This window comes from Nicotiana tabacum, chromosome 12 (assembly GCF_000715075.1).
Source record: "Nicotiana tabacum cultivar K326 chromosome 12, ASM71507v2, whole genome shotgun sequence".
Taxonomy (NCBI): Eukaryota; Viridiplantae; Streptophyta; class Magnoliopsida; order Solanales; family Solanaceae; genus Nicotiana; species Nicotiana tabacum.
Window position 1 is genome coordinate 35,178,246 of NC_134091.1, and position 21,143 is coordinate 35,199,388.

Sequence of the window (21,143 nt, forward strand, 5' to 3'; positions counted from 1 at the left end):
GTAATACATACTAAATAGGCACAGCTAATTAAGAGCCCTTTAATCAACCACAAGAATAATATAGCTGAACAAATAGAGAAAATACTACGGCAAATCTATATTAACATAACAAGAAAATTATCCTTCAATAGGTTCCATCAAAACCCTAGATTAGAAAGTTAGTTACTCATACTCATAGTAACAATATCCCAAATATTTTGCATAATTAGAATACAGAGTAAAGATGAAAAGATGTAGAAATAGATGATTCTAACTCCCAAGAGGTGATTCCACCAGCTCTCCTTGCCTCTAGCTGCCCAAAAACGTGGCTGCTGAAAAACCTCCTTCCAAGTGGTATTTTTAGGTCTATTTATATGTGTAGAATAAACTCTAAACGTGTGGGCCTAGTCAAACCCGGAACGAATTAAGTCTTCAAAACTCGGATTGGACTTGGCCTCAGGCTTGGCGTCGCCAGCCTAATGCCTGGAATTTGGCTGGCCTCGCCAGGCTAAAGCCTGGTCCAGCCTAACGCCTGGAATTTGGCTGGCCTTGCCAGGCTAAAGCCTGGTCCAGCCTGGCCTTAGGCTGGCCTCGCTAGGCTAAAGCCTGGTCCAGCCTGGCCTTTGGCTGGCCTCGCCAGGTCTCTCCTTTTCACTGTTCTCGAGCACACTTTCAACGTTTAAGTATCCATTTTGCTCAACTTTCATCTCCAATTCACCTACACATAAAATAGACTCCATTATGCACAAATAAAGTATAATTTATCATTAAAGCATGTAAAATGCAAGGCACATAATGTACGAAACTATGAAATTATAGCCACACATCAATACCTCACACTTAAACATTGCTCGTCCTCGAGCAATCAAACTACACTTATTGATACGGCCTTTTTAAGCAATTCTCCTAACTCATTACACCAAGAATTTTTAAAATAGTTTAAGCACACACGTGTGACATCCTCGCCTCAAGATTCGACTCACAAATACCATGCCTTATTCACAATTCACTTACTTACTCTGATATGGATGTCAACAACATTACCTTTTCTTTATGAATCATGTGCCCTCACCCAATCAAAGAGATTAGTTCCACACACAATGAATTTTAAGACCGTAGGAACTCAATATAGGAAGAATTCACTCGCTCTCAGAAATAACATTCATATGCTACAAAAGATGCACCATAGGCTTGCCCGTAGTGTAATACTCTACTAATCGAGTTCATTCAATCTAAGATCAAGTAGGACTTTTATTGGTTGTAGTGTAGGCTGCGGGTCGGGTAGGATACATTTGGATATGAGTGACTACACCTCCCTTAAGCACTTTAATACATATACTTTAACACACATCCCATACTTATGTCAAATCATAACTCCACCTTCACCTCAATATATATTAACTCCATATTTCTTTAAGCACAATTACATCAAGAGTCACCACTATCAAGGGATATTTTTCACAACAATACAACTAATTTTTCTTTTCTTTCTTTTTCAATTCAAGTGGCTCTTACTTTTTCAAAACAATGCACCTTTCTCCTTATTTCATTAGTTCCACACCAAAGCCGAACCAACCACCCCACACTTTAACTTTTACAAAGTTCATAACAATTCAAGTGCTCATGAGAGGTGAAAAGGTTCAAATATATGGTCGATTAAAACAAAGGAGTACGACTTGTAATGTGGTTACCAAAGAAACAAGATTATAGGCTCAACGGGGTTAACTACGGTACATTACATTTAGGTGGGTAAACTTTATATATCTAACTTAATAAAGAAACGCCTATATCACTTCCTAGACTGAACAATACTACTATTTCGCTTTGCAAACACACGGGGCAAGTTCTAGACATCAAATGCAATGCATAGAATACATACAAAACCTCACACAGACATGGCACATAACTCACTCAGAATTGGTTTCATCGCGACGCTTCAGTCAAAACAGTTAAGCAAAATTAAGAATCTACTATTTAAGGTACTTATGCGAGAGTCAAAACCCGAGCCTAAGCGTCACAATCATAGTACTAACTATTCTCAAGGCATAACAAAGCTAAGAGATATTGCTTCAATTCAATTCATGGCACAATGGTTCCTATTCCTAAAAACAAATAAAACTAACTACACCCGGTTCAAATAAAACCCTTGAAAAAGAACCGCGGTACAAAGAAAAACCAAGGGGGAATTGCTACACTACCTAACAAAAGAAAATCTTTTTATCTTTTTTCTTTTGACTTAAATCCCTCAAGAAAATTGTCTAATATATCCATCATCAGGAAAAGTCCAATCTTTTCTATTTCTGTTCTCTAAAAACAAAAAAATCAATTAAACTAACATAATTAAAATAGCATAAAAAGTCACCTAGACAATCTCCTCACCCCACACTTAAAATTGTACATTGTCCCCAATGCACACCATAACTAATAAGAGGGTAAAAGAGACTCTGTGGTGGGCCAAAGGCCGAAGCACTAGCAACTCATGTGGTACTCAGACTTCTCCCAGGCTTGGTCCTTTGTACGGGTACCTCACACTTAGTTCCAACCATCTGGTTTGCTGTTGCATCCTTCCAATAGCTTTGCTTTCCATGCTCCTAGAAAAGCAAAAATCGACACTACAAAAATAATAAATAAAAATAAAAAATAAAATAAAACAGTAAAGCTGGATTTCCTCCTAACAAGCGCTTGATTTAATGTCTTGGCACGACACGAATCACTTTCTGCCTCCACTTTGAACATATGAATTGGACCCCAAGTTTTGATTCTGCTCTATGATCATGCTCCTGGGGTGGTGGAATGAATCTGACTGGCCCAATAAAATAATGTAGTATTCTGCACTTCTTGGCCTTTAGATGAGATGTGTATTCCCGACTTTCTGGCAAGAAGCATTTCAGAATGTAGGCGCCTTGTTCCTCATTCCTTGACTCCTAAAGTGGCTCAGATGACTCTATTTCTATATCATCATCCAAAAACAATGTGGAAAAATACTTGAAGTGTGGACCAATGCGTTCAACTACATGAGCATTGAGACTGTCTACATCCTCAACACTAATGACACTAGAGTCAACTAAATATGTATCTTCAATGTCCTTGCTTGACTCTAGTATCTCTTCTATAACATCGGCATCATCAAATTCTAGTTGGTTGATTTGGTCAAATTCTACTCTCAACTCCTCCATTATAATGGCAATTTCTGCAGCCCATTCATGCTCTTCTTGGTTATTATCCGCAATGTAAGCTTGTTGCACTTTACAAGGTTCAATTAGTTTATTAGCTTGAACCTCCAAGTTGTGAATAGTTGTCTCTTGCCTTTGTATCTGCAGTAATTTCTCAGCATATTGATCCATGAGACCCTTTAATATATCTTTGATCTCCTTCAGGTCAGCTTCCCAAGATTCTTTGTTCTTATTCACTTCACATGAAAATGTAGAACTATCAAAGTAAGGGGTTGGGGGAGGATAAGATATATAAGCACAACCATGAAAGTAACCATCTTGACCACCACACATATCACACACATTCCACAGATAAGATTGAGTTGGTACAAATAACTCGCTCTCAGGAATATTTTGATAATTTTGTCATGGGCGGTTTCCTCCACAATATGCATAAGGAGGATCAATAGTAGAATTACCAACATCAAAACTGTCATAATTCCAAGATGCCATGTTTCTAAAATCAACAAGTAAAACAAAAATAAATAAAAAATTCAAATACAAGAAAAAAAAAAGTTCAAACTTGCAACCTAGCAATGTGTACACCTACATCTACACCGTTAGTTTTCCGGCAACGGCGTCAAAATTTGATCACGCCCAACTATACCTTATAAAAGGACTAAGCGGTCATTGCAAATATATTCCGGCTAATAAGTTCGGAGTCGAATCCTACAAGGAATTAACCTATCAAATACAGCTACTAGACTCGCACAAATTCACACAATCAATCTTCAGAAGGATTTAAGTAACAAGTTGGTTTTTTTACTAACTAAATATTACGTAATAAAAATATAATAATTAACAACTAACTACGAACGGATTGTAAACAAGAATTGAAATGACCTAAGGTTGTGATTTCCCCTATTGTCGGAATCTTTTCCGCTACGTTTTCTACAAGTTTGCCTAAGTCTTCTCTACCGATCATGAGCACTTTAACTGTCGTAACTCTCTCCAGAGTAATTACCACAATTACTAGACATATTCCCCCGAATTACGCTAGCTAGCATTAAGCACAACTCACTTAGATCGCACCAAGGTTTCGTTATCCCTAAACCCACCTTTAAACCTCCGTATTGATCCCTCATATACGTTTAGGAGTGATGTTGTTCAACAACTACCTAAATATGCACTCTCTCCCGAGTAATATATACTAAATAGGCACAGCTAATTGAAGGCCTTTCAATCAATCACAAGAATAATATAGTTGAACAAATAGAGAAAATACTACGGCAAATCTATATTAACATAACAAGAAAATCATCCTTCAATAGGTTCCATCAAAACCCTAGATTAGAAAGTTAGCTACTTATACTCATAGTAACAATATCCCAAATATTTTGCATAATTAAAATACAGAGTAAAGATGAAAAGATATAGAAATAGATGATTCTAACTCCCAAGAGGTGATTCCACCAGCTCTCCTTGCCTCTAGCTGCCCAAAAACGTGGCTGCTGAAAAACCTCCTTCCAAGTGGTATTTTAGGTCTATTTATATGTGTAGAAGAAACCCTAAACATGTGGGCCGAGTCTTAGTCAAACTCGGAACGAATTAAGTCTTCAAAACTCGGATTGGACTTGGCCTCAGGCCTGGCGTCGCCAGCCTAACGCCTGGAAGTTGGCTGGCCTCGCCAGGCTAAAGCCTGGTTCAGCCTGGCCTTAGGCTGGCCTCGCCAGGCTAAAGCCTAGTCCAACCTGGCCTTTGGCTGGCCTCGCCAGGTCTCTCCTTTTCATTGTTCTCGAGCACACTTTCAACGTTTAAGTATCCATTTTGCTCTACTTTCATCTCCAATTCACCTACACATAAAATAGACTTCATTATGCACAAATAAAGTGTAATTTATCATTAAAGCATGTAAAATGCAAGGCACATAATGCACGAAACTATGGAATTATAGCCACACATCAGGTAACTAAGTAAAACATGTGTCAAATTTATGAGTAACTTCACTTCTGGTTCCTCTTTGTCTCTCAACATTGAAAAGTATGGAACGAGTTGTATTTCTTTATGTTCTTGTCACGGTGGGGTATCTAATAGGCATGGTGCCCTGTGGTCATCTCCAAGTATTTGTCAAGTAACTTTCATCTAGAATTCTCAAGAAGAAGAAGAAAATTTAACAAAAACGATACTTCAAAAGAGGGGAAGAAAATAATACATAAGCTTAACATTTTAAAACATGGAAAATTAAAGCACGTATATGGTGTGTATCCTTTTTCAAGAAGGTTGCAGTAATGCATATAACCTAAAAAACCACAAGCAGCGAAGGTCCAGAAGAAAACTTGATGGGTGCCCAATTCTTGTGCAGCAGCGAGTGTGAAGCTTGTGACACCATCCGAAATGATGCATAAGACTGTTGGAACAGAGGAAGTATTATTAAGCATCACATGGTGGGAAGGCCATTGGGAATGGTCTCGAAACGGAAAGATGGCAAGTTCTTGAGGCCATCGGGGCCTCGGGACTTAAGAAGGCGTCTATGGTTGTATTCGGTGTTGACAAATGTTATATGAAAGTATTTGTGATGCAGGATTTTGGCCAACTTTAACATGGGATTGATGTGACATTGGCAAGGATATGGTACGCAAACGGCATGAGGCTTATCAAGTTCAGCACTAGTGAAGCCATTCTTTCTTTATTTCTCTAGGTTCGCTCAAACTGAAACGAACTATATGTATAGTTTTGGCAAGAGGAAGAATATGCAGAAACTTATAGATAATTTATGAAAGAGTAAGAGGATGCAACATGTAAGAATTCAGAAGCCGATGGAAAAGGACAAGAAAGCTTGAAAATGGAATGCGATAGTATATTTTATTTCCACGGCCTGATTAGTTTATCACATCTCACAAGTCATATGTCACTTGCTGAGGCGATTCATGCAACTAGACAAATTTTGTTGGAAGGTGGAGCTAATTTTTTTTCTTCAAATTAACATTTAGCAAATATGTATAAAGTAAATGACTTACAGATAAAAATACGTACATATATATATATATATATATATATATATATATATATATATATATATATATATATATATATATGCGTGAAAGTTTAATATCAAGGTCTAACTTGATCACCTAAAAGAATAAACATAGAGATCAACTTTTAAAAAGAAAGATACCCCTGTATAAGAAATAAAAATTTAAGTGAAATCGGGTCTAACACTAATCACTAATGAGAAAATCTTGTTCTACTATAAGGTTGATCTCTATGTTTAATTAAAGCTCACACATAAAAAGATATTGGAGGAAACATCTCATACAGTCACACATTTTTCTTTTCAAAATAAATTACTTGTTATTTTGATGATTTGGACTGCTGATCTATCCCATGGGCATTATCTCCTGTTTATCTTGATAGTTTCAGCAAAATTTGGAAGTTTTTGAAAGTCGGAAACTTTTTCTGCAGCTAATGACTAAAGCATCTTGTAGTGTACCACCCAAATGAAGTCAAATTGGTGACTCAACTTCCATAAGCTGACTCATCGTGCTAATGTAACGACCTAACAGGTCGTTTTATTTTCTAGAATCCTGTTCTCCTAAATAAGGCTCTCTGTATGTGCTTTTACTATTTCATGACTGGCGGGGATGGTTAGTTCGAGATTTGGAAGAGTTCGGGTTGAAATCGGAACACTTGGTTCCTTAAGGTTGGCTAAAAAGACTAAGTTTGACTTCGGTCAACGTTTTGAGAAAACGACCTTGGAATCGGGATTTGACGATTCCAATAGGTTCGTATGATGATTTCGGACTTGGGCATATGCTCGGATCGGGTAGTGGATGATCCGGAGGCATTTCGGTGCCTAATAGTAAAAGTTGGCTCTTTGAAGGTTTTTGAAGTTCTTTAAATTTGTTTTGGAGTTGGTTTTGGTGATATCGAGGTCCAAATGGGATTTCGAGACCGGGAACAGTTCTATAACGTCATTTAAGACTTGCAAACAAAGTTCTGTGTCATTCCGAGTAGTTTAAGTACGTTTCATCGCGTTAGGAGTAAATTGAAGAACTTGAAATTCATATTTTTGATTCAATTGGTTTGGGGTGTGATTCTTAGTTTTGATGTTGTTTTGCGCATTCTGAGTGTTCGAGCGAGTCCGTTTTATGATTCCAAACTTGTTGGTACGTTCAGGCGGGTCCCTGGGTGTTAAACGGACGAGGCTCGGATCAAGTTGTGGCTTTAGGAAAATGCTGAAGCTTCAGTTTCTGGTGTAAACGCACCTGCGCTTGGCCAGCCATAGGTGCAAGCTCGCAGGTGTGAGCCACGAGCCGTAGAAGCGGACCAGCAAAGAGAGGCCAGTGACCGCAGAAGCGGGCCAGAGACCGCACTTACGAAGGCGCAGGTGCGAAGGCAGCCTTCGCAGGAGCGAACAGCTTCGCAGGTGCGCACTTTTTGCCGCTGGTGCGGGGTCCGTAGGCGCGATCACCTGAGCGCAAAAGTGAGAGAAGACAGCCTGGCCTTGGTCCGCACCTACGTGATTTGGTCCGCAGAAGCGGAACCGCAGGTGCGAATATCGCAGAAGGCAGACCACTTTATTTAATACTGGACTTAGGCATTTTTGCTTATTTCTTACACTTCTTGGGGGCGATTTTGGAGCTAGTTAGAGAGGGGTTTTCTTCAACTAATTGAGGTAAGTATTTTCTACCGAATGTGAGTTAAATACATAGTTGATGGGTAGATTATAATATGTAAATTAGTGAAAATCATGGGTTTAGGTGAAAACCTAGGGTTTTGATAAAAATAGGATTTAACCACGAAATTTGTTATGGAATTTAGCAAAGATCATATATTTGGGTTCATGAGGTTATGGGTAATAACTTTATTTAAATATTTTCGGAATCCGGGCACGTGGGCCGGGGGTGAATTTTAGGAATTTTTCAAATAGGGTTAGAAAATCACTTTGATAGTTAGGATGTGAACTTTTGAACATGTATTGACTATTATATATAACATTTGACTAGTTTTGAGTCGTTTGGAACTGAATTGAGGGTTTGAGCACAATCTTGGACCGGAAAGAAGGCCTTGAGACGAGGTAAGTCTCTTTTCTAATCTTGTAAGAGGGAATTAACCCCATAGGTGAATTGATTAATACGTGCTCCTATTTGTGGAGGGCAACGTATGTACGAGGTGACGAGAGTCCGTACGCAGCTACTAATTATGCTATGGTTCGGGTAGTCTAGGACCTATACCATGTTATACCTACGATGTTTGCACCCTACTTTCTAACTTAATTTCTTAAGTCATATTGAAACTTGATAAGGGAATTGTAAAAGGTTAAATTTCACTTACTTGAAATTGTGGATGGGTCACTTGACTTTTATTGAGGATTGGTGATCTTTAAATATTAGCCTCTTAATAAATCTTGGATCGGCTGTTATAAAGTACTTTCTCTTTTTTGTGGAGCGGACCGAACTCCTCGGTATCAGATAGATGCATCTATGGTTCGTGTCGTTCGACCCTCGACAGTGCACAATTTAAATATTTTTATGTTGAATCGATCCGTACGACCTCGGCATAAATTGTGCGTAATAAATCTTTGGTACTAATTATAATTGATATTGCTTCATTGGCTTGAGATATAAGTTGTTAAATGATGAAAATAAATTTTAGATTTACTATTAGTGAAAGGATTTGTTTATTATTTCCTGTTATTGTGTTTTCAGCTATATTTATGTAACCCATGCTTAGTTATAATTGTGACATTTTATTGTTAGCCTATAGTAAGTGTCAAAGTCAACCTTTCATCACTACTTCTTCGAGGTTAGACTGGATACTTACAGGGTACATGTTGTTTATGTACTCATGCTACACTTCTGCACTAAATGTGTAGGATCCGAGGCAGGTGCATCTGGATATCAGTCCGACGCGCATCCTTGACTACTACGAGACTTCGCGGTGAGCTGCCTTCTGAGCCCGTTCTGAAGCAAACGGAGTCTTTCTTTTGCTTGTATTTTCTGTCTATTTTACTTCAGACCGTAGACTAGTATTCTTTTGTATATTCTACAAGTTTCTCGTACACTTGTGACACTAGGTCTTGGTGGTTCATGCTAGTAGACACTTGATGGTTTTTGGGTTTTTCACTTATCTCACTTGCTTTAAAAAAAAATTGATCTCGCATTCTTATTAAACTCTTACTTCTTATTTATGCATAAACTAAAAATCAACTATTTCAAATCTTTAAAAGTGAGGATCACAAAGTTAGTTTAAGATTGGCTTACCTAGCAGTAACGTTGGGCTCCATCACGGCCTATAGGAGAAATTGGGTCGTGACAACATGGTATTAGAGCACTAGGTTCACATAGGTCTCACAAGTTATGAGCAGGCCTAATAGAGTCTTGCGGATCGGTGCGGAGACGTCTGTACTTATCTTCGAGAGGCTATAGGGTTTTAGGAAACTACTCTTTCTCTATCTCTTATCGTGCAGTTGATGTTATACTAAGTCTCTTTCTCTTATTCTCTCACATATGGTGAGAACGCGCACGGCGGATGTTCCAGACCCGAGAAGAGCTGCTCCCCCTATTTCCAGAGGCGGAGGCAGAGGCTGAGGAAGGGCACGAGCCTGAGGTAGCGGATGAGGACATCCCAGAGTGGCCCCAGCTATACCACCAGTGGATCCAACAAAGGATCCCCTTATCGAGGAGCAGGGCGAGATGCCTACAGCAGAGCCAACCCCGGTGGATTTCATGTCCACACCGGGATTTCAGGAGGTTATGGGCCGTATATTATGGTTCATAGATTCTATGACCCAGGCTGGTTTATTTCCAGCAGACCCAGCCATATCTCAGGCGGGAAGAGGAGCACAGACCCCTACTACTCAGGCTCCTAGGCATGAAACTGCCGTATATCAGACCCCCGACACACTACCCGTGGGCAGAGCCCAGCCAGGGGAAGCAGCTGTAACTGAGTCCAGACCAGCTGCAGTCGGTGAGCCACAAAAGTTATTGGACAGATGGACTAGGCTACACCCCCATATCTTCATAGGTGAGCGACTGATCGGGTCCAAGCCTACACTACTATTGAGTAGCGAGGGTGGTCGATGCAGTTTTAAACCAACTAGGTCGGGATCGAATCCATAAGGAGTTAATGTTTGGAATTAGGTTTATATCTAAGCTAGATGCGGGTTTTGAATCTAATTACACTTCCACAAGTTTGGGATTGATCTCTACTTCTAACTTTACTCTAAAGATTGCGATAATTGAAACTAAGGGCAATACTTTTGTTGTTGTTTTTCAAATGTTTAAAGAGACTAGGGTAGTGACTTCTACCTAGGTGGATATCTAATGGGTAGCAAAATCTAGGGAAAGCTTGATTAATTGGGATTATAATATAGTTATCACACCCGGGTACTCACTCTATACCTCTCGGTAGTTTGAGTGATCTCTACTTCTAACTTTACTCTAAAGATTGCAATAATTGAAACTAAGGACAATATTTTTGTTGTTTTTTTTCAAATGTTTAAAGAGACTAGGGTAGTGACTTCTACCTAGGTGGATATCTAACTGGTAGCAAAATCTAGGGAAAGCTTGATTAGTTAGGATTGTAATATAGTTATCACACCCGGGTACTCACTCTATACCTCTCGGTAGTTTGAGTGATTTTGCCCAATTTGGCTTTCTCAAGTCCAAATGGGTATTCATGCAAATCATGTGATATTATCTCAAGTTGGGTATTACTATCTCTACGTTTAACCCTTTAATTGGAGCTATCAATTTATTGAGTTCACCCCAATTCCTTGTTAGCCTAGTTTTCCTAGACTTAGTCCCTCATTCTCAAGTAGAGACTAAGTCATAAAGGCATGAATCAATATTTGCAACTATTAATTCTTGAGTTTTAGCAAGAACTAGGCTAAATATCACTAACTCATTCACATTCATGCCCTAAAATCAAATACCCAATAAATACCCACACTAGGGTTGGGTCACAACCTTAGCTATGGGTTTAGCTACTCATGGAAATAACAGAAATTAAAGATGAAATGAAGATAAAATCCATAATATTAATTTATGGAATGAAAATCTAATGTTAAGAAGTGAATCTAGTATAAATTTCTGAAAACAAAAACGTCAGCCGTCTTAGGTGCTCATACAAAACATAACATAACCTAAAAATGACAAAAGTTCTATTAACTAAGCTGAAAATATCTCACAAAATGCCCCTCCGAAGGTTGTGCGGCCGTGTAATTCTGAGTGCGGCCGCACTCTTGCTTTCGTGGCCGCATATTTCTGATGTGGTCCGCGTTCTTATCTTTTGGATTTAGGTTGAGCTGAACTTTCGCGGACCGCATAATTTTAAGTGCGGTCGCGCTCCAGATTATGCGGCTGCATAAAAGTGATGTGGTCCGCACTTGCTTGAGTTTAGCTTGAAATCAACTTTCTGATTCTTCATCTTGCGGACCGCATAATTTTTATCACGGCTGCACAATTCTGGTGTGGCCCGCACTTCTCTCTTTTGCTCAAGTTGTCATCTCTCTGAATCTCAGTCATCGCGGTCCGCATAATTTCAATTGCGGCCGTACAGGGACTTTCGCAGCCACACATTTCTGGTGCGGTCCGCACTCATCATTTAGCCCAAAATCACACTCTCTGAATCTCCCTCTTGCGGACCGCATAATTATGATCGCGGCCGCATCATGGTTTTCATAGCCGCATAATATTTGTGTGGTCCGCACTTCAGACCTCTTTGCCTAGCCTTGGTTTTTGTTCAACTTTTGACTCCTTTGTGAGTAGATTTTGATTCCTTTGTCTTATTTTGAACAATTCCTGCAAGCAAGAATATTTCATTAGTTTCCGGGAATACCTTCAAGCATTTTTGGCCTAAAACACAAGTAAAAGAGAGCAAATAATAGGTTAAAATCCCTGCTTATCAACTCCCCCAAACTTAAGCTTTTGCTTGTCCTCAAGAAAATAAGGTAATTCCCACCTCCACTAGAAAAAAAGATATTTCAGATGGCCTAAGGTGAATCAATCATGCATCAATTGGGACTAACAATTACCCTCAACACAAATGAATTATCAACAATACCATGTTTTGACCTTTTGAGTACCATAGTTCTAATGTGACATTAGAGCATCAAGAGTTGACTTAATTCACCAAGGAAGCTCGCTCTATCATGTAGGTCATTATGGAACCCAAATTCCTCCTCCTCTACTCTCCATGAGCAAATCTCTCTTTAGAATGTAACACTCCAAACAAGGATTGTGAAGAAGTGTTCTCATCTCTCTCAAAAGAATGTCACATGTCCGACTCTAAGTACCATAAGCTTGCCCCTTATGTAAATCACCACTAATGTACGCTCACTCAACTTGAAATCATATAGGGCTTTTACGGGAATGTAATGAAGGCTTTTGGATCAAGGTAGGACTTATCAGCATATGATGGTTTCGTCTTTCCTTAAGCACTCCATTTCCTCTTTTTGGCTCACACTTTCTTGACTCTTTGAGTCATTTTCTTCTTCCTTAGGGGAACTAGAGAGACGTAATGTCACTCTTTCTTGCTCATGACAATCATTTTTCTCCTTTTCTAATCACTCCATGCCTTTCATCATTGCTTTCTTTGAATCCCTTCAACTTTCTACTTTATTCACTTTCATTTTGACATATTTAATTTTGGCCTTTCTTCCTTTTCTTTGCCTTCCCTTTTCTTTATTTCTTTTTTTTTCTTTGTACCTTTTATCACTTTCACATTCCTCGTCTCTCCCCCAAACTTATGCTTTTTCCAATTGTATCAAGAATGCTAAGGAAGGATTGGGTGCCAAGAGAGGGTCATTATAAAACGGATAAAGGCTTGTAACATGGCTATTGAATGAAAAATGGCTTCGGCTCAAAGGGGTTGAATAGGGATATCACATTGGTAGGCTACAGAAGCTTTCAAGGTACAATTTGGATCAAGGAGAGCCTATAATCATTTCTCAAGTCGAGCTAAAATTTCGCTTAGACAAACATTCAGGGCAATTTCTAGACTTATTGGCACGGAACTTGGACTTGCAATTCAATACCTCACCTCTCAAGCTGCTGGATTGTTAAAGAGAACAAAGTCGAGGGCCCACAACAACCCTAGATAAGTTTGAAAATCACAAATGGCTCAAAGAAACCACTCTATGATTGTTTTAGTCAACATAAGAGTCTAAAGGTCACAACTAGAACTATTCTTTGCCAATCAACTTGTTTCTAACCATAAGGTCGAAGGTGAATGTGTTAGTACCAAGTGAAGCATGCTTGAGACACTTTTATTCATTACTACTATATATACAAACACATAAAGAAAACAGACTCAATCCCTTAAGAAGGTTGTGACGCCATCCATCGTTAGAAAGAGCCACCCGGTTCACACAACATCCACCTTTGGAAAGAACCGTGGCATTAAGAAAATCAAAGGCTTATTGTTCACACAAAACATAAAAAGAAGCTAACAACTTAAAAATAAGCTACTAAATTAAATAAGAAGCTATGCTACTAAGGAAAAACAACGAAAGACGTTATGAAGTAAACTACGAAAAGTAGACTGAATATGTACAAAATAAAGTAAAGCGAATATATACATAATGAAAATGAATATATACATACCAAAAGTGAAAATAAAGATAAATAAAAATAAATAAAAATAGTATAATGGTTATTACATACCAAATGTCATCAAATCAAAATGGACCACCCCCAAATGAAAAATAGCATTGTCCTCAATGCTCATAACAAATAAGAACAGGGAAAAGGGGTAGAGAGTATAGAAAACTCCCTATGTGGTCTCTGTCTGCATCGGGTCCTCAACATGGACGGGGTACCTCAGCATGCATGGGCTCATCAGCACCCTCTGTATCCTCTAACTAGATCTCCACATCCTCTGAATGGGGGACTACGGGGTTGCTGAGCATCTGAATCAGCTCCTCAGCAGTGTGTGAAGTGGCAGCCAGCTCCTTAAACTGGCTGGATGCTGCCTCTGATGCCTCGGGCACTGCTGCATGTACTGCTGGGACTATTTCCTCCATGAGCAGGTCCAGTGGAATATCACCAGCAGAAGCAATCTTCTCAACCTCTTTGCTCAACTTCTCCATCGACTCCTTAAATGTCTGAGCCTTCCGCATCTTCTTCACCTGTTTCCCCAAATCCTTGATAATCCTCCTATGTGTATCAAGAGTCTCCCGAATCATCTTCTGGTCGTCCAGAATATTCTTATGGTTGTCCAGAATCTTCTTCAAAGAGTCCTCTACTGATGGAGGTACCTGAAGCTCTGATGAGGCTGAAGACTGTGCTGCCACTACACTGGATATGGTAGCTGCCTGCATCCAGTTGTTGAGACTGGATAGTGTCTATGAAACCCGCAGTGTAGTCTGAGGGTAGGTAGAAGATAAGGGCACTGACAGTGGCACTGAGAGGGATGGTCCGGTGGAAGGAGGAGGCATGGCAGCTGTTCCGGCAGAAGTACCGACTGTTGTGGAGGGCTCGGCAATTGACCCGGTGACCACTACCCCTGGCTCTTCAGACTGGCCTGTAGAGGTAGTGGTTTTACCCTTGAATTTAGGGTTGTCCACTCCCTGGAGGTAGTACCATGAGAAAGGCTTTTTAGCCTTCACCTCCACATCAAAATATCTCGGCTCTACCCCTTGGTCTTGGAAATACTCTATGAGGAAGTTGGGGTAGGGATACAATCTTTCTTCTTTCTGGACTGTATTGGAAATGTTGTAGGATATCAAGTTTCCTATATTAATAGGATAGCCTGCCATGATGGAAGCTACCAATATTGCCCGGGGGAGTGGAAGGACATTCTCATGCTGGCACGGGTCAAGACGGCTGCACACGAATGTTTGCCACCCTTTTGCTTCAAAGTTAAGGGTGGCTCTGACAATTTGAACTCCTGTTGTGAGCCATGCAGGTGTTGTCCCCGGAATAACAACTATCTCAGAAAGCCATGGGTGAACTGCATCACCCAAGGCTAGCTTCTCCAGGCATTGCACTGGCTCGACCTCCTCAAACCCTATATATTTGTTTAGTGTGTGGCCATCAAATTGGATTTTTAAGTTCCGGACCTTCGTCACCTTTGTACCCTTTTTGATGTGGGCAACATTGGCATAAAATTCCTTGACGAGGTATTCATTGGCATCTTGCAACCGGCCGGTGAACTATTTCCATCCTATTCTATCCGTAAATTACTTTAGGACATTCGGATTGTGCTGGCTTAGGTCTTTGGTTATGAATTGTCGCTCAAGAGTGAGCGACTTTTGGGACCACCATTCCTGAAATTTTATATACGCCTTCTCACTTACAAATCTATCAGCCCACACCTCTGGCTTCCTTGATCTAGCCAGGCCTCCCATAATTGTGTCACCCCCTCTCCCATCATCTGGGACCTCATCATCATCATCATCTAAATTGATTGGGGTAGCTGTTGTGGTAGGTGTTGTAGCAAGTGGGGAAGATGGTTTAGATGCCTGACTACCTCCCTCTGAGCCATCAGAAGAACAAGAGAAGGAGGTAGGTTCATTGACTAAACAGAGTCTATCGGGGAATTGTTGTGATTGCGCCTCCGGTTGTGGTTGTACAGAATCCCCCTCAGACATTTTCTGGGATATAAGGTATTCACTAGTGTCTGAGGAGTCCGGAGTTGGTCTACTGAGAGTAGTCTTTTTGCCCAAGACTTTTTGGACTGATAGTGACATGTTAGGTTTTCCTCTACCCCGGCCTCGGGAGGATTCTGCCCTCCCTTTGGAAGTATCACCTCGACCACGAGAATGCACCATTGTCTGCAACACACAAGTAGTGAAAGTTAGTTAGAATTGGGGTTCAACATGTGTTATTAAATTATAGTTGAAAAGAAAGACACTACTTCTCAGAACAGGGTAGCGCGGACCGCACAAAAGTGAGTGCGGCCGCGGACTGCCCATCACGGACCGCACATAAATAAGTGCGGCCGAATAATACCCATCGTGGACTGCACAAAATTGAGTGTGGTCACGGAGATCCCAGGTTCAGACTACTGGTTCTCTGAAGTTACCTCTGTGCGAACCGCATACATTTGAGTGCGGCCGCGAAAACCCATCGCGGACCGCACAAGATTGAGTGCGGCCGCATAATCGATTTGTTGGGTCTCTAAAGTTTAATTGTGCGTACCTTACAAAACTGAGTGCGGCCGCATAATACCCATCGCGGACCGCACAAAATTGAGTGCGGTCGCGGAGATCCCAGGTTCAGACTACTAGTTCTCTGATGTTACCTCAGCGTGAACCGTATACTTTTGAGTGCGGCCGCGAAGACCTATTATGGATCGCATAAGATTGAGTGCGCCGCATAATCGATTTGTTGGGTCTCTGAAGTTTAATTGTGCGGACCGCACAAAATTGAGTGCGGCCACAAAAACCAACCGCGAACCGCAAAAAATTGAGTGCGGCCGCACAAACTTAGCAATGACAAGTGCCTTCAACCTAGGGTATCACGAACCGCATAATTTTGTATGTGGCCGCAAACCCTAGCGCGGACCGCACAAAAATGTGTGCGACCGCGAAATTCAAATCAGAGCGGCACTAGAGTATGATTAATACTAGGGTTTTCACTAATTATGCCTGATTTATGGAAATTAAACAATAAAATCTACTAACCCCAGCCCCCATTATGCATTCAAACACTACCCACATGCTTCTAAGCAAGAATGAAGCATCAATTTGACATTTTTGGCATGAATCTAACCCTAGATTAAAAAAAAACTAAAACAAAGAGAAAAGTAAAGAAAAAGATGAAATTAATTCATTGAAATCAACATACCAGTAATGAAATGTAGTAGGAAATCAACACTTGATGAATATGGGATGAGATTGAAAACAAGAAAGAGTCCACTGTGCTTTAGTCTAGCTTGAGAGGTCAGAGGGTGTAAAGTGTGAATAGTCTCAAAAAGTCCTATTTATACTCTGACCATGTTGGCCCACCGACTTACCTGAGTGCAGCCACACAATTTTGGTTCGGTCCGCACTCTTTACCTTTTCTAACTCAGCAGCTGATTCAGTAACGCGGTCCGCATAAAAATGGTTGCGGCCGCACAATCTGTGCGGTCCACAAAATTTTGATCGAGGCCGCGAATCCTTAAGGGATTTTGTGAGGCCAAACTTCATAGAGTTGGCATTTTCCATCTTTCAGTTGTGCGACTGCACACAGAATTGTGCGGCCGCGAAGGGCTTGTGCGGTCCGCATAATTCTGGCGCGGTCCGCACAATTTCACCACTTGGCCAATTTTTGTCTTGTCAATTTTCTGCACTGCATACCCAATTCCTGCATACACTTCATAATCAGTTAGTCCAAAACAATTCCTAATCTAACAAGAAAATCAAAATAAAGAAAAACACATAGGTTGCCTCCCAAGAAGCACCTGATTTAACGTCGCGGCACGACGCATGTTACCATCACTTATTTGAAATGGAGCAATGCCACAACGTGGCCATCATCAAACTTACCAAGGTAGTGCTTCACCTAGTGCCCATTGACTCTAAATATCTCACCATTCTTAATTTTCAAATCAAGAGCACCAAAAGGAGTCACATGTACCACTTCAAAAGGACCATTCCATTTTGATTTAAGCTTTCCCGGAAACATCCGTATCCGAGAGTTGAAAAAAAGAACAAGGTCACGTTCTGTGAATTCTTTGTTCCGGATTTACTTATCACATAGGCACTTCATCTTGTCCTTATACAAGGACGAACTAGAGTTAACATGGAACTAGAACTCATCAAGTTCATTCAACTACTCCACCCGAAGATTGGCACCTACATCCCACCCAAGGTTCAATTTCTTCAACGCCCACATGGCCTTATGCCCTAATTCCACCGTAAGGTGACATGCTTTCCCAAACACCAACTAATATGGAGACTTACCAATTGGAGTCTTGTAATCTGTTCTATAGGCCCAAAGAGCATCGTCAATTTTCCTTGCCCAATCAGTCCGATTTGCAATGATAGTCTTGGATAGAATACTCTTGATCTCCATGTTAGAGACTTCTACCTGTCCACTTGCCTGGGGGTGATAGGGGGTTGACACCTTGTGAGTGACACTATACTTGGAAAGTAAAGTGTCAAAAGCTTTGTTGCAAAAATGTGAACCCCTATCACTAATGATGTCCCTTGGGGTGCCGAACCTTGCGAATATGTTTTTCTTCAAGAAAGCCACCACACTCTGTGCTTCATTGTTGGGAAAAGCCACAGATTAAACCAATTTGAAAACGTAATCCACAATAACAAGAATATAGATGTTCCCACACGAGCTCACAAATGGACCCATAAAGTCGATGCCCCACACATCGAAAATATCAATCTCTAGGATGGTGGTGAGAGGCATCTCATTTTTCTTGGAGATCCCACCAGCCCTTTGGCAATCATCACAACGCTTAACGAGCTCGCTAGCGTCTTTGTACAAGGTAGGAATCTTAGGACCTTTGTAGCAGTTCTCGCCCCACCATGGTGACCACCATATGGGGAAGAGTGGCAAGCTTCAAGAATACACAATTGTTCTTCTTCTGGTACACATCTTCCGATAACACCATCAGTACAAATTTTGAAGAGATATGGCTCATCCAAATAGCAGTCCAGGCAGTCCCATTTGAGATTCCTCCTTTAGTTTGAGAAGAACTCGTTCGGAACAATGCCACTCACAAGATAGTTGGCCACATCGGCAAACCATGGCATCCTAGTCATAGAAATGCAAAGGAGTTGTTCGTCAGAAAATGAATCATTGATCTCAAGGCCATCATGTGGCCTCCCCTCCTCCTCCAATCGGGACAAGTGGTCCGCCACTTGATTCTCACTACCCTTTCGGTCTTGAATCTCTAGATCAAACTCTTGCAATAGAAGCACCCACCACATCAACCTTGCCTTAGAGTCTTTCTTGCTCATCAAATAACGAAGTGCCGCATGGTCGGTGTGAACAATCACCTTTGTACCCATTAGGTACGGGCGGAACTTCTCCATAGCAAAGACAATGGCTAGGAGTTCTTTCTCGGTCACCGTATAGTTGACTTGGGCCTCGTTTATGGTCTTGCTAGCATAGTAGACCGGATGAAAGATCTTATTAATTCGTTGCCCCAATACCGCACCAACTGGCACGTCGCTTGCATCACACATGAGCTCAAATGGTAAGCTCCAATTTGGTGCGGTGATAATAGGAGTGGTAGTCAACTTATACTTGAGTAGTTCAAATGTCTTCATACAATCTTCATCGAAAAGTAACTTCTCATCTTTCTCCACGAGTTTGTACAAGGGGTTTACCACCTTAGAAAAGTCCTTGATGAATCGGCGGTAAAACCCCGCATGAACTAGAAAGCTTCTCACTCCCTTTACGGAAGTAGGGGATGGAGTTTGGATATCACTTCAACTTTTGATTTATCAACCTCAATACCATTCTTGGAAATCATGTGACCGAGGACAATGTCCCCCTTGACCATAAAGTGACACTTCTCCTAATTCAACACCAATTTAGTTTCTTCACAACGTGTGAATTTCTTATCCAAGTTATCCAAGCACTCTTCAAAAGAATCCCCCATGACAGAGAAATCATCCATGAAAACCTCGAGAAAGTCCTCCACCATATCAGTGAAGATGGACATCATACACCGCTGAAAGGTTGCCGGTGCATTGCATAACCCGAATAGCATAGCCGAGAATGCGTAAGTGCCATATGGACAAGTGAAGCTGGTCTTCTCTTGGTCTTCAGGTGCAATAAGAATCTGGTTATATCCGGAATATCCATCCAGGAAGCAATAATAAGCACGTCCGGCTAACCTATCCAACATTTGATCAAGAAATGGAAGCGGAAAATGGTTTTTCCGCGTAACTTTGTTGAACTTTCTATAATCCATGCACACTCTCCACCCGGTGACAGTTCTTGTGGGGATCAATTCATTTTTGTCATTTGTGATCACAGTCATGCCCTCTTTCTTTGGGACACATTGCACTGGCGAGGTCCACGAACTATCGAAAATGGGGTAAACCACCCCGGCATCCAACCACTTGATGATCTCTTTCTTTACTACCTTTTGCATGGCCTCATTTAATCATCTTTGATGTTTCACTTAGGGTTTGGCATCCTCCTCCAAAATTATTTTGTGCATGCAAAAGGCAGGGCTTATACCCCGAATATCCGCCAATGTCCAACCTATTGCTTTCTTCCTCCTTTGAAGCACTGCAAGGGTGGCATCTACCTGCATGTTAGTTAAGCACAAGGAAAGAATAATAGGTAAAATGGAACAAGGGTCTAGAAACTCATACCTGAGGTGTAAAGGCAAAGGCTTTAACTCCAAGGTGGGAGGCTCCTCGATTGAGGGCATTTGTTGGTGGAGTCTTCCAGTTTTTGAGATCCAAGGAAAGTTTTTGGGGCTTATACGTATATGATCCCATTACTTGCAAAGCATTGACACATTCTATAAATCCTTCCTTCTCATCCTCATCATGATTCAACAACACAATATCCAAGGTATCTTCCACAATTATCACAGCACTTGTGTCATCAATAATTACTTCGGTCACAAGATCCACGAACGAACACACTTCGTTGCTATTTGGCTGTCTCATTGATTTACAAACATGGAACACCACTTTTTCACTCCACATCAACTAAGGCATTCCTTGTAACAAGGAAAGGTCTCCCCATAATGATTGGCACCTCGTAGTCAACCTCACAGTCAAGTATCACAAAATCTGCGGGAAGGATGAACTTGTCGACCCTAACTAACACATCATCGATTATCCCCAATGGACTTTTCATTGTCCGATCTACCATTTGCAACCTCATGGATATGGGTCTTGGTTTCCCAATCCCCAACATTTTGAACACAGAATAAGGCATCAAGTTAATGCTTGCCCCCAAATCATGTAAAGCTTTGGAGAAATCGACACTCCCAATAGTGCACGGGATTGTGAAAGCACCGGGATCTTCCAACTTTGGAGCCATGGAGTGCACCATAGCACTCACTTGATGTGTCATTTTGATTATTTCACAGTTC

At 40.9% G+C, this 21,143-nt stretch overlaps 1 pseudogene; it reads right to left on the minus strand.

The window, feature by feature from the left end:
• Positions 1–21,143, minus strand: part of LOC107826113 (7-deoxyloganetin glucosyltransferase-like) — a 58,457-nt pseudogene that overhangs the window by 30,964 nt on the left and 6,350 nt on the right.